At 56.8% G+C, this 13,357-nt stretch overlaps 1 protein-coding gene across 2 annotated transcripts in view; it reads left to right on the plus strand.

The window, feature by feature from the left end:
• Positions 1 to 1,323: 1,323 nt before the first annotated feature.
• ACAN (aggrecan) overlaps positions 1,324 to 13,357 on the plus strand; it is a 38,868-nt gene continuing 26,834 nt past the window's right edge. For both annotated transcript variants that reach the window (XM_087829203.1, XM_087829204.1), the window contains exon 1: positions 1,324 to 1,409. The gene's annotated coding sequence lies outside the window, so the exon portion shown is untranslated. The remainder of the gene's footprint in view (positions 1,410 to 13,357) is intronic.

Consider the following 13,357-nt stretch of genomic DNA (forward strand, 5'->3'; position numbering starts at 1 on the left):
TATCTCTGTAATGCACCTCACCCAAGGAGGGGGCCCAGCAGTTTCCACCACACCGACCTGGAGGCCCCTAAATCTCGGCGCCAGGCACCACCAGCCTCCTCCCTTAAGGACCCTGAAGTCCACCAGGCAGCCTGGGTCCCCCAAAAGTGCTGCGGGGCTGAGCCAGCCGCCTGCCCGGCAACACAAACCATGACCTTGGGCTTCGATTCCGAGCCCACCTTGATTGAGCAGGAAACTCCGTTGCGCTCTGAGCCTGATTCCACATCTTGGGGGGGGAGGGGGAGGGAAGGGAGAGGTATAATCATTATAATATCTACCGCATTGGGCGCTTTGGGGGAAAATTAAGTGAGATATTCGTGCCTGGGAAGCGCCCAGCTCCCAGGAGGTGCTGGAGAGCTGTTCTTTCTCTCGTTATTCTGCCCGGAGACAACATTCGGAGGGTGGGGGTCCGCGGAGCCCCCGTCGCCCTGGGGACGCCCCGCTGCCCCGGCGCTGTCCTTGGGCTCTCGTGGCGGGTCCCAGCCGGGAGACACCTCCCGCTGCCGCCTGACCTCCCCCGTCTCCCCGCCCTGCCCTGCCCTGCTCTGCCAGGCGGCGCACCCCGTCTCCAAAACTTTCCACCATCTCTTAGGGGACTGGAGGATAGGGGGGGAAATCCCTGCAACCCCGGGCCTCCGCGCCCCGGGCGCGCGGGACACCCCGAGAGCCCCGGGCAGCGGCGGTGCGGGCGCAGCCCTCGCGGGGCCCGTGACCGACCGCATTGCAGACACCGGCCCGCGGCCCTCTCCTGCCGCCTGCGGGCCGGCGGCGCGGCGGGAGCGCTCCTCCCGCTGCCCGGGCAGCCGCGCGCCCGCCCGCCCTCCAGCCCGGCGGCCGGCGGGGAGCCGGGGTCCCGCGCGCGCCAGGCGCCGCCGCGCGCCCCGCCCCCGCCCCGCCCGCGCGGGCCCCCGGGGGTGGGGTTTCCCCGGCGCGCGCCCCCTCCCCGCGTATATGTGTCGCCGCGCGCCCGGCCCGGCCGCCCGCCCACCTACCTACCTACCTCCCGCCGGCGCCGGGCTGGCAGAGCTGAGGGCGCGCGCGCTGCTCAAGGTCTCGTCTCCCTCCGTCTCCGTCGCTCCGTCTCTTCCCCGCGCCTCGCCGGCCGGCTCCTGACGCGGGGCCACGGGACTCCGGGCGCCTTTCACGCTCCCTCCTTCCCTCGGCCCGCCGTGGACGGGGGGACGACCCCGCACGCCAGCCGGCACCCGAGGCGCCCCGCGGGCAGGACGCGGGCAGCGGCCCCGCGCGCAGCGTCTCCCCCGCGGCGCCGGGACACCGGGCCTGGAGGGGCCCCGGCAGCGGCCGCCGCGTCGCCAGGGCTGCGGGACCCCAAGTTCGTTCTCGGCGGTGGGCATCGCACACTCTTCCAGGTAACGGTTCTCTTTCCGTCCGTCGGCGCGAGACTGACCCCCGGGGGCGCGGGGGGCGCCGCCCAAAACGGGGGCTCGCGGCCGCGTTACCTCAGTTTCCCCTCAGGGGCGGCCGTGGAAGGGGCCGGCGGCGGAGTCCAGCAAAACTTTCCGGCTGCGGCGGACTCGGAGCGAATGGGGCGCAGGGAGGAGCGAGGAAAGCGGGGGGGCACCCCCGGACACCCCGGCGTGGGGAGCGGGGGAGCCGCGGTGGGGGAGCCCCCGGGGTCTGAGAGGAGCCCTCGCGCGCCCGGCGGCGGCCGCCGAGTGTGGGAAGCGCGGGGTCAAGTCTCGCGGTGCTACCTGCGCGTGGTTTCGCCGCCCGCCCCCGGCGCGCGGTCCCTGGGGAGGGGGCGCGCCGCCTGCGCGCGCAGGGGCCGCGGCAGGTGCCCGGGGTCGCCGCGAGGACCCGCGGGTCCCCTGGCCCGGGCCACCTGGGCCACACACGGGGCACCTGAAAAGCCAGCTGGGGAGGAGTTGGCCAGGGGGACACTGCCCCTGCCCCCAGGAAGGCGCATGTCGCAGGTCAGGGGATGGGAGGGCAGGGCAGGACCCAGGACCCGCGGGTCCCCTTGGCCTGGGCCACCTGGGCCACACACGGGGCACCTGAAAAGCCAGCTGGGGAGGAGTTGGCCAGGGGGACACTGCCCCTGCCCCCAGGAAGGCGCATGTCGCAGGTCAGGGGATGGGAGGGCAGGGCAGGACCCAGGACCCGCGGGTCCCCTTGGCCTGGGCCACCTGGGCCACACACGGGGCACCTGAAAAGCCAGCTGGGGAGGAGTTGGCCAGGGGGACACTGCCCCTGCCCCCAGGAAGGCGCATGTCGCAGGTCAGGGGATGGGAGGGCAGGGCAGGACCCAGGACCCGCGGGTCCCCTTGGCCTGGGCCACCTGGGCCACACACGGGGCACCTGAAAAGCCAGCTGGGGAGGAGTTGGCCAGGGGGACACTGCCCCTGCCCCCAGGAAGGCGCATGTCGCAGGTCAGGGGATGGGAGGGCAGGGCAGGACCCAGGACCCGCGGGTCCCCTTGGCCTGGGCCACCTGGGCCACACACGGGGCACCTGAAAAGCCAGCTGGGGAGGAGTTGGCCAGGGGGACACTGCCCCTGCCCCCAGGAAGGCGCATGTCGCAGGTCAGGGGATGGGAGGGCTGGGCAGGACCCCAGGGCAATGTTCCCATCTCCAGCGTCCTCCGTGGACAAAGCCAGGGATGGGCCAGCAGGAGCCCTTGCTGCCCCTGGCTCCGGGAGGGTGTGGGTGACTGTCCATAGGTCAGCGCACCCCCATTCTAGGCCGGAGCAAACTGGGGCCGTGGGGTTGTGTCCAGTTCGGAGACAGGATCCCACCCAAACTTTTCCGTCATTCTGTCCCTTTGCAGTCCGTGAGCGGGATTCTGGTCGGATCCCTCCAGCGTTTCACCCTTTAGGAGCCCAGGGCCGTCCGTTTCCCCCACCCCACACCCCCAAACTCCCCATTTTGGTGGATGCCTAAATTGCAGTTCTATAGGGGTGGCTGGCAGGAGGAAAAAAAAGAGGGAGGTGCAAAGCTGAATTGGTTTAGTGTCGGGGTTTTCTGGGCCTGGATGATGCAACGGGGTGGGTGTCCGGCCGTGTGAGGGACCCTGGGCCTGGGAAACCCACCCGTGTCTTCTCATGATGACGGAAAGTGAACCCAGGGACGTGCCTTGATTTTCCAACAGTCGCCCTGTGATTTAGGGGCAGTTGCAGAAACCTGGGCTCAGCCCTGTGACTCAGCGGCAGCCCTGATTTAAGAGTGCAGAAACCTGGGCTTGAATCCTCGGGTAGCCAAGGAGAAGCAGCAGTCAGGTAGCCTGCGCCCCTGGGCGAGGGGTTTTAGGAGGCGGGGAGACCATCCCATCCACGTAGGAGTGTTGGCCTGTGAGCGGGCCCGAGCTGGGAAGACACTGCCCAGGGATGGAAGGGCAACGGGGGAGGAAACGCAAAAGGCTTGTTGGGGAGGGAGTTGGTGGGGTGAAATGGGGGAGAATGTTCCTAACCAGAAAGGAAAAACTACGGATCAAAAGATCTCTCAAGTTTAAAACGTTTGGGGTGAAGGAATTATCAGAAGGAAGGAAAAAGAAAATCTCTCCGGGAAATGTTGGGATTCCTCCCGTTACACGGAGCTGTGTTTAAATTAGGTGCATTTATGTGCAGTCTCTGGAGGGACACTGATAGCTTCATTCATTCTGCTGAGCGCCACCTAGGTGCCCGGCTCTGCTCGGTGCTGTCCCATAGCACGTCCTCAGTAAACAGTAGCTGTGACATGGCCCAGGTAGTACCTGCCACTGGGCAAGAACTCAATAATTGCTTGATATTATTATTATTAAGTAGGAGATTTACTTACCTAGAATTTTCCATGAAAATTGTACTTAAACAGGGATTCTTTATTATTTGAAAGCCCTCTGGCCAATACACAATCAAGGCAGGGGGTGGGAATGATGGAAATATTATTACTTATTTGGCAGCGGTCTCTGTGTGCTCGAGTGGTGACATCCTGCGCTGTCTGGCTTGAGCCACCCCTGAGCCCATACTTTGCCCCTGCTCACTGTCTGTCACACACGCACCCCATCCCAGGCAGCCCACACCCCAGTCAGAGAGGGAGCTCACCTCCCCAGATGGTGGGCAAGAGCCCCAAGAATGAGCAGCCTGCCGGGCAAGTCAGATGTCGGTTAGAATCCCAGCTGGGCCGCTTCCCTGCTACATGACTTTGGTGATGTTACTTGGCCACCCTGTGACTCCGTTTCCTCTTCTCCAAAAAGGGGAGGAATACCGAGGATTAAAAGACATAATTCGGGTGCCTTGTCCAGCACTCAGCAGGAATCACAAACCTTAATTCCTCTCGTCCAACCGTTCCTAGGCCCCCTTGGGGTCACCATTCGTAAATTCAGGATAGTACCCATTTTGAATATCCTGTTCGTAAAAGACTGTGTGTCCCAACTTTTGGTGTGGATTTTTTTTTAACGATGCCTGCTAGAACCTGGTCCCTTCCGAGGCCCTTCTTGTTGGGCACTAGGAAGATCTCAGCTGAGCCGGGGAAGCCGGCAGGTCCCTGCTCGGAGTGTCTCTTTTAGTCCATCTCTGCTCCTGCAGGAACTTCTAACACCGGATTTGTCCCATTGCGGGTGGTGAAGACAATTTAGTGGGGTTTTACGACACAGGCAAGTACAATCATCTCCTTCTACCACCCAGGATAAATATTGTTTCTGGAAACTCGTTTCTGTTATATATTTTGCAGTCTTATGTGGATGTATGTGTGTTTATAATACATATGTATATGCACAAATACATACAAATTTGATAATTGTATAATGTATTTGTTACTGCGGGTCGTGGTCGAAGAAATTTAAAAGACGTTGATCCCTCCCTGGCCAGTTTGGCTCGGTGGTTAGAGCAGCAGACCCTTGGACTGAAGGGTCCCGGGTTTGATTCCTGCCAAGGGCGTGTACCTCGGTTGCATCGGGGAGCATGAGGGAGGCAACCAGTCGATGTGTCTCTCTCACATCGATGTTTCTCTCTCTCTCCCTTCCACTGTCTCTGAAAAGCAATGGAAAAAATATCCTCAGGGAAAGCTAAAAAGAAAAGAAGACATTGATCCCGGTGAAGTTTCTGTCTCAGAAATTCCTGCCTCATGGCTCCAGGTGGCCAGGCACCGTACTAACACCTGGGCTGGGCCCTTCCCTGTGCTGGGAGTGAAGGCTGCAGGTGGGGGTGAAAGGGGAGTTGGAGGGAGAGGACCCAGAAATCAGGGAAGAGGGAAGATGTGGAGGGCAGGCCTGCTTTCGAGTGGAACAGGGGAGGGGACAGGGTTCACCGGCTGCCCTGGGAAAGGGGGGTGGGGGTGGAACCCATCTTGAAAAAAGGAGTGTCACAGGCTATCCCTGGCCATGCCCTGGGCCCTGATGGACGTTTCACTGCCATCCCCCTTCCTGAAGGAAGCCTGGTTTGATAGGGCGAGACAGTGCTGTTTCTGCGACATCTCCCCCCCAGGGGGTGGCTGCTCTTTGTCCCCCCAGACCCGGCAGGGGGCCTGGGCCCCTGGGTGTGGTTGAAGATGAGTTGAGATTGCAGAGGAGGGGCTGTTGGAGGGGCAGAGCATGGGGGGAGACCGGAAAGAAGGAGGAATGGTGTAGAGGACCGTAAAAAAAACACGCTTCCTTTCTTTAAAAGTTGAATCCAGGGCAAGAACGGAAACGCTGGAGTTTACTTTTAAAAACTCAGAGCCTCCTTATAAGCAGCTGAGAGTCCGTGTGTGTGTGTGTGTGTGTGTGTGTGTGTGTGTGTGTGTGTGTTGGGAGGGCGGGCCCTGTGGGCTAGCCTGGGCCTGTGAGAGGTGACTTTTCTCCCTCTCAATGGCCTTACAGTGTATCCTAAAGGGGCTTTTTGTTAAGCTCATGAATAGGTGAATTTGGGGTGTGCGATGCTGGGCATCGCGATTTGGATATTTGGTTACCTTTGAGGTTACATGTTTTTCCTTTTAAGACACACACCCAAAAAAGAAGCCACCTCTCCTGCATAGGGTTGCTTTTTGGGGGAGTTGGGGGGGGGCGGCCTTTGCCTGTCTCTCGGTAATTGACTTGCCTTGATGGGCGAGAGCAAGGAGAGAAACTCAGAACCGGGCAGGTCTGCAGTGCCTGGCCTGAGAGGCAGCCCCTTCTCAGACACTGGACTCTGGGCCTGTGAAGTGCAACGTGGCCATTCCCAGACCCTAGATATCCAGGGCCTTCAGGGCCTGTGATGACCCTCATTTATAAGAGAGCACAAAGGGGACCGAGGCCTAGAGGGGAGAAGGTGCATGACTCAGGGCAGCCCAGAGCAGGTTGGCGAGGATCTGAGGACTTCGGGCCCTCGTCCTGAAACATACCATGTCCACCAAAACCATTCATTCATTCATTCATTCATTCATCCACCTTTCAGGAGCACTTGCTACATGCCAGGTGCTGTACTAGGTACAGGTCACACAGCAACGAATGGAACACTTCGCTTTTTCTGCCCCCCAGCTGCTCACAGTCTCATGGGGAAGACGGTCTGTAATCGACTTGACCCTGACCCCTCATTTCTATAAAGCAGTGATTCTCAACCAGGGAGCTATTTTGGGACACCCACCCGCCCCGTCCTGCCAGGGGACATTCAGCCATGTGTAGAGATACTTTTCTCTTGTCACCGTGGGAGAGGGGTAATGCTACTGGCATCTATTGGGTGGATACCAGGGATGCTGCTAAATATTTATAATGCACAGGACAGCACCTTCCCCTCAACACTAGAGAATTATTTGGCCCAAGATGTCAATAGTGCCCATTGAGAAACCCTGCTGCAGACCTTCATTTAGGCATCAGGCCAGGCCACGCAGTGAGGACAGGACCACACAAAAAGAAAGGAAAAAGCTAAGACGACAGTGGTAAAAGTAGAAAGAACTTGGACTTTGGCAGCTCAGATCTAGGTTGAAATCCCAGCTGTGAGCTCTCAGGCAAGTCACTTATCCTCCCTGAACCTCAGTTTCTGCACCTGTGAAATGGGGCTCGTGGGGTGATTGACAGGGTTCAAGATAAAGCAGATAAAGGGCCTAGCACAATGTAGGCCTATGATAAAAGAACAGCTGTTATTATTATTTTGGGGGCTTTTAAAGGTCCTGAGATGGAAAAGTACAGCATCAGCAGGTGTAGACATGTGATCGCGAGGCCAAAGAAGGTTGCTGTTTGGGACACGGTTGCCATAGTAATACCATCTGTTTGGGTGGGGGTGGGGGGTGCAGGTCAGCACCTCCCCACACACAGTTCCCAGCGAGAGGTGGGGAGGGGGAAGGGTTTGCTCAATGGAAGGAACACTGGACGTGGAGCTGAATGAACTGGGCACTGACCGCTGTGCGACATGGGGAAATTGCTTCACCTCTCTAAGCCTTGGGCTCCTTATCTGTAAGGTAGAGATGCTAAGGTCTGTCCTCACAGGTCAAGATCCAGTAGTAAATTACTGTTCGGGGAGGTGCCTTATTGGGGTGCTTGTGAAACCCTAAGCGGGAACCTTTTGTATCTAGTGTGCGCTGGACCTAATCCAGGAGGTGATACGCACACTGATGAATGAATGAATGAATGAATGAATGAATGAATGAATGGACCATCACACTATAAATTCCTTTTGATTCTTGACAAGGAGAGTACCAACGATACCCAGATGGGCAGTTCTTCACTTTGCAAACCCTCCATGGCAAACCTCCCACAAGCAGCCAGGACCTCTGGTTCCCAGTGTGTGCCCAGGCCAGGTTACAGCACCAGGCAACAGCGCCCTCTAGAGGCCCCTGCAGTTACAGCATTTAAGTTGTGTGCGTCCCAAGGTGGGATACCGTGGGGGGAGGGGTAAGAGGTACAGGTAAGACATAAGAACCAAGGAAGACCAAGCTGCTGAAAACAGAACCAAATCGGGATCAGAAACCCAGAGACTTATCTCAGTGGAGGCACATCATTGAATACCTCCATTTTCCTATCTGTAAAATGGGCCCATTGCTCCACCCTATGGAGTTGAAGTCACAATAAATTAAGGCCACTAGGCGAAGGGGTGGATTTGGGAAATTGCGAAGGTTCCCTGAGCCTCCTTAGAATCATGAAGCATTAGAGCAGAAAGGGTCCTAGGGGCATTAAAATCACCCACCTCCTTCATTATGCAGATGAGAAGACAGCCTCAGAGAAGGGTGGGCTCTTGGACTGGGGTGCACAAGGCTTCAATTGGGGCTGCTGAGGCTCCTCCTCCCTGCACACCACATGTCCCGTTCAGACCAGCAACAAAAGGACACACCAGCTCACAGACACACTGTGCTATCCCATCAGAACCCAACTGCGGACAGATTTTTCCTGGGGCCATCCATTGTCCACTCACCGGCCACCTTCTGGCTCTGTCTGTCCCTCCAGGGCCCTTGCTGGTTTCAGGGCTGCTTTGGAGAGAAAGCCCTTTCTTTATAAGAGAAATGTCCAAGGCAAGGGGGAGGCCAGCGTCCCATCTCCCTCAGAAAACCAGGCATCCTGGCCCCAGCTCCCACCCTGAGCGGAGCATATGTCAGGGTAAGTTCACCAGCAAATCCTGGACCTTGGCCTGACCTTCCCCCAACCAGGTGCTCGCTCCCTCCACCACCCGATTCAGTCACTCTGACCTCATATCCAATGGCTCGGGGGTAGGGCGGAGGGGGACACCTGGATTTTAGGATGACGCAGGGAAATAGTGGGTGTTCAGCTTTTCAAGGCTGAAAAAGGGGGCCTGGAGGCCATCATCACAGGTAGCCAGACGGAGATGCCTGAGCCCAGGCCGCTTGATTGGGAGCAGGGTTAGGAATCTACCCCCAATCAGTTCCGTTTCTGAACCCCGAATTTAAAGCCCAAAACTATTCCTCTGCATGCAATTGTTCCTAAGCCCCTCCCTTTAGCCCTGCCTCTGGGGGGTTAGTTGTGGGATTTTCTCAGCAGGCAGGACTCTAGCCACTAATTTGTCCTTTCAGGGAATGAGAAGGTCATGGCCTGCTTCCCTGTCTCCTCTCTCCTGCTTCCTTAATATCATTGTCTTTGACCCTGGATTAAAGTATAGTTGTCCCAAGAGGCAGATGAAGGCAGGCCAGGGTTCCCCAAAGTGGGTGTCACAGCATGTGCCTCACAGAGACTGTCCATAGGCTTCTTTGCATGTCAAAGGGGCCTCACCCCCTTTCCTGTGGGACGTCTCAGTGTGCTGATGGGTGTTTGACTCTCCCATCAGGCTGCTTACATGGAACCTGACCAGGGAACTCTCCTTTCCTGGAGCAGATTGAGGGACTCCCCGAGTGTACAGAGATGCTGAGCTAGGCAATCGGCCAGGTCTGATCCTGAGGCAGGAATGAGGATCTGCACCGGGGCCCACGAGCAGTTCAGAGACAGGGAGACCCTCATTGGCTCTCAAAGAGAAGCATCACCCCAAAGGAGCTGAGTGGACGTTCTCTCTGACATCATCCCCAGGCCTGGGGTCAAGACACGCAAACTAGGGTCCAAAGTATGAGGTTTGACTCCAAATGACCCATTCTCTGTCTTACTTTTGATGGGCCCTGGACTAAACTGCAATAACCTGACCATCTGCCCCAAAGATTAAGGGACTGGGCCAGTCGCCTCTGTTTCCTCTCAGTTATATCCCAGGCACCCATCCCTCCCCTTTGCCCAGGAATTTGGCTGTGGCCCTGAGCTTCCGATGGCCCTTTCTGACAAGCACTGGTTTCCACCAGGATCCTGAACTCACTTCCCACCCAGGGAGGCCACCGAGGGGTCCCGCTAGGTCCCCAGCCCCTTCCCACGTTCCTGCAGGAAGGAGCTCTCTGCCTGGCCAGGTGGGCGGTCAGCGCCAAATAGAAGGAACTCGGCTCTTGGCCGGAGATCCCTGCCCCAGGAAAGGTGCTTGCGCCTGATGGAAAATTTGGGCTGCAAGACGCTCATTTCCAAAATCCCAGGTCCGATATTTACACAGCGTCTGAAATTAATTCGAGAAAATCTCCAAGTGCCCGGGCTGGAACGGAAGGCTGAGAACAGGAAGGGGCAGGTCCCAAGTACCAGGGGTTTTTTCCGCAAAGAGAACAGGGCAAAGCTAATGTCCCTGGTAAATGACTCAGGCACCATTCACCATGCCACGTACCTCAACACTTTAGACTGGTTTTACTGGGAATCTGCCATGGAGAGTAGGGAGAGGTGGGATTCATGGAGAAAGGCTGGTGGAGTTGGGCTAAATTTTCCCCTCAAGTGCCCACCCTTGTCCAGGCATATGCTTCGGGGCCAGGGATGGCTGCACCCACTCCACCCTTAGGAAGCACCACCCATGGGCAGCCTTCCTTCCCAGCTCCTGGGCTCAGCCTCACTCCCAGCCCCTTGGAAATGCAGCCTTCCTCAGGTGCCAGCGTGGCTCTTAAGTCCTGCTTTGTCCCTGGATGCCGTCTCTGGAGTCACCCATCGCTCCCTGCTTTGCCCATCCTGCCCACTCCTGGTCCATGAAGCCACTGTATACGTTTATTCTGCCTATAAGATGCTCATTGTTGCCCCGCCGGGGTGGCTCAGTGGTTGAGCATCAACCCATGAACCAAGAGGTCACCAGTTTGATTCCCGGGTTTCGGCCTCGCTCCCCAGTAGCGGACGTGCAAGAGGCAGGCAATCGATGTTTCTCTCTCATTGAGCATCCCTGTGGGTTAGGGCAGAGATACGATTGGAGTCAGCTTCCCGCTCCCCCCTTCCCACACCCTCCCACCATGTCTGCTGAGAATACATGGAAAATGGTATTCTCAGGTGCCGTCGGGGTCGCTTTAGCCAGCTGTGTCCTTGGTGTGGCATCCCTGCGCCTTTCCCTGTGCTGGACCTAAAATCCTATCTCAGGCGCACAGGCCCCCACTTTCATGTACAGGTGTAGGATGGGTCTTATCCACGAGGGACAAGAGGGGAATGGGTGACCTTGGTCCTTTCCAATCCCTCCCCTAAGACTGAAGTCATGGACCCAGAGCCACTTGGTTTCTGGCCAATCTTACTGGTCAACCAAATTCTGAGGTCCACCCATTCATCCAATGCATAGATGTCAAATTCCATTTTTTGTTGTTCCTGGCACTGTGTGAGTTAATATGAAAGGTGTTTGTTTGTTTGTTTGTTAAATATATCTTTATTGATTTCAGAGAGAGAGAGAAAAACATCGACGACAGAGTCATTGATCGGCTGCCTCTTGCACGCCCCCCACTGGGAATTGAGCCCGCAACCTGGGCATGTGCCCTGACCAGGAATCCAACCGTGATCTACTGGATCATAGGTTGAACCTCAACCACTGAGCCACATCGGCCAGGCAAGGCTTGACTTTTAGCCCTAAGGAGGTCACTGTCTGCCTAATAAAGTTGGTGTATGTTAAACAATAGGCCGGAGAGGCAGTCACAGCCGGAGTGCAGAACCAAGGGGTAGGGCCTGCTGAGGACACAGTAGCCCAGCAGGGTCAGGGATGGGGGAGCACTTACGTTCACTTATCCAGCAAATGCTGGTCACAGCTGCACTGATGAGGCAGGATCAGGATGGGCCTCAGAGCATGACATGGAGACGAGCATGGCCCTGCCCTGCCTGGCTCTAAGTCTAGCAAACCGACCTTGGTTTTAGGGTCAGCTTCAACAACCCCTGGGACTCTTACAGCACAGTCACTGGAAAGTGAGGCCTCATGAGACAGAAAAGGAGAGGTATCTGGCCCAGCCATCATGGCTCGGCGGTTGAGCATCGACCTATGATCTAGGAGATTGTGGTTCGATTCCCGGCCAGGGCGCGTGCCCGGGTTGCAGGCTTGATCCCAAGCAGGGGGCGATCATGCAGGAGGCAGCCGATCAATGATTCTCATCATTGATGCTTCTATCTCTCTCCCTCTCCCTTCTTCTCTCTGAAATCAATTAAAAGGAGAGGGAGAGGTATCCATGACCCTTCCCCCAGGCTTTTTCTTTATTTAGTATTAGTCCCTTCCAGTAGTGTGCTGGTAAGCCCACTCTCAAAAAGGGAGGGAAAGAAAATGCCTTCATTTTCAGTGTTAGCTGATTTGATGGTATAAATGCTCCCATCGATTTCGAGCTACCTGCACAGCATCACTGACCACGCCCTTGGGAGGAGATGTTTAAAACAGGCCCTGGAGAGCTGGTGCAAACCAGCCGCAGCACACCTCTGGTGCTGGGGACCTGGGAAGGGGAGACCCTGGTAGGCTGCACGTGGACTGTGACCTTCCCAGAGTCACACGCTGTACTGACGGGTTGGCATGAATCAATACAGCCATGCACATCACAAGCAAGTGATGCACATACATCTCTAGATGAGATGCATTGAATGCAAGACAGTTATGAGCCACGTCAGAGGGATATGCACCTCAGAGGGATGTGCACCTCATAGGTGCTCAACAAATGTGAGCCTCCAGGCTTACCCCTTGTCTCTTGGAGGCCTGGAGTTGGAGGAAATGCTTTCTGAGGTGCTTAAATTTCATATTTGTCCATTCATTCATTCATTCATTCATTCATTCATTCATTCATTCAGCAGATATTTCCTGATGGCTTCTCTCTGTGCCTGGCCCTCTGCTGGGGCCAGGGAGACAGTGAGGACCAAGACAGACGTGGCCGCTGCCCCCTAGAGCTCACAAACACGGAATGATGCCGGCCAGACCCCTTGAACCAGCTCAGGTCCTGGCTCCATCTCCAACTTGCTGTGTGGCCTTGAGCAAGTCACTTACCCTCTCTGGGCCTCAGTTTCTTCACCTGTAGAACGAAGGAGTTAGACTTAATGTTCACACAAGTCTATCCAAGCTCGACCTTCTGTGGCTCTGGGGAGGGAAAAGAGGTCTAGAAGCCCCATGAGAAAGAACTGGAAGAATTGGGAACATCTTCAGGGGTGAACAGCAGACGGGAGAGCAGATTGGACCCCTGAAGATCTGTCATGAGTCTCGTGAAAGAGGAGTAGGCATGTTAAGTGTGGTCCCTAAGGGTGGAAATTATAATGGGGTTGGGTCACTTTGACCCCATCTTGGAAGAACTTGAACACCCTGAGAGCTGCCCGGCCATGGCACAGGCTACCTAGGGAAAGAATCAATACCTTCCACTTGATCCGAGGCTAAAGAGCTCGGCCTCATGGACAGGATCCCTGGCAGGGAGGTCGTGACCGTAAAACCCCATGCTCATCAGTTCTGAAGGAACAAGAAAAGGCCATCTGGGCCCTAGCAGGTTTGGCTCAGTGGTTGGAGCGTCGGCCTGCGGACTAAAGGACCCTGGGTTTGATTCCTGCCAAGGGAATGTCATACCTCAGTTGCTGGCTCAGTCCCCGGCTCCAGTCAGGACAAGTACAGGAGGCAAGCAATGGATGTGTCTCTCTTTCATTGATGTTTCTCTGTCTCTCCCTTCCACTCTCTCTG

Source organism: Miniopterus natalensis, chromosome 22 (genome assembly GCF_054644295.1).
Source record: "Miniopterus natalensis isolate mMinNat1 chromosome 22, mMinNat1.hap1, whole genome shotgun sequence".
NCBI lineage: Eukaryota > Metazoa > Chordata > Mammalia > Chiroptera > Miniopteridae > Miniopterus > Miniopterus natalensis.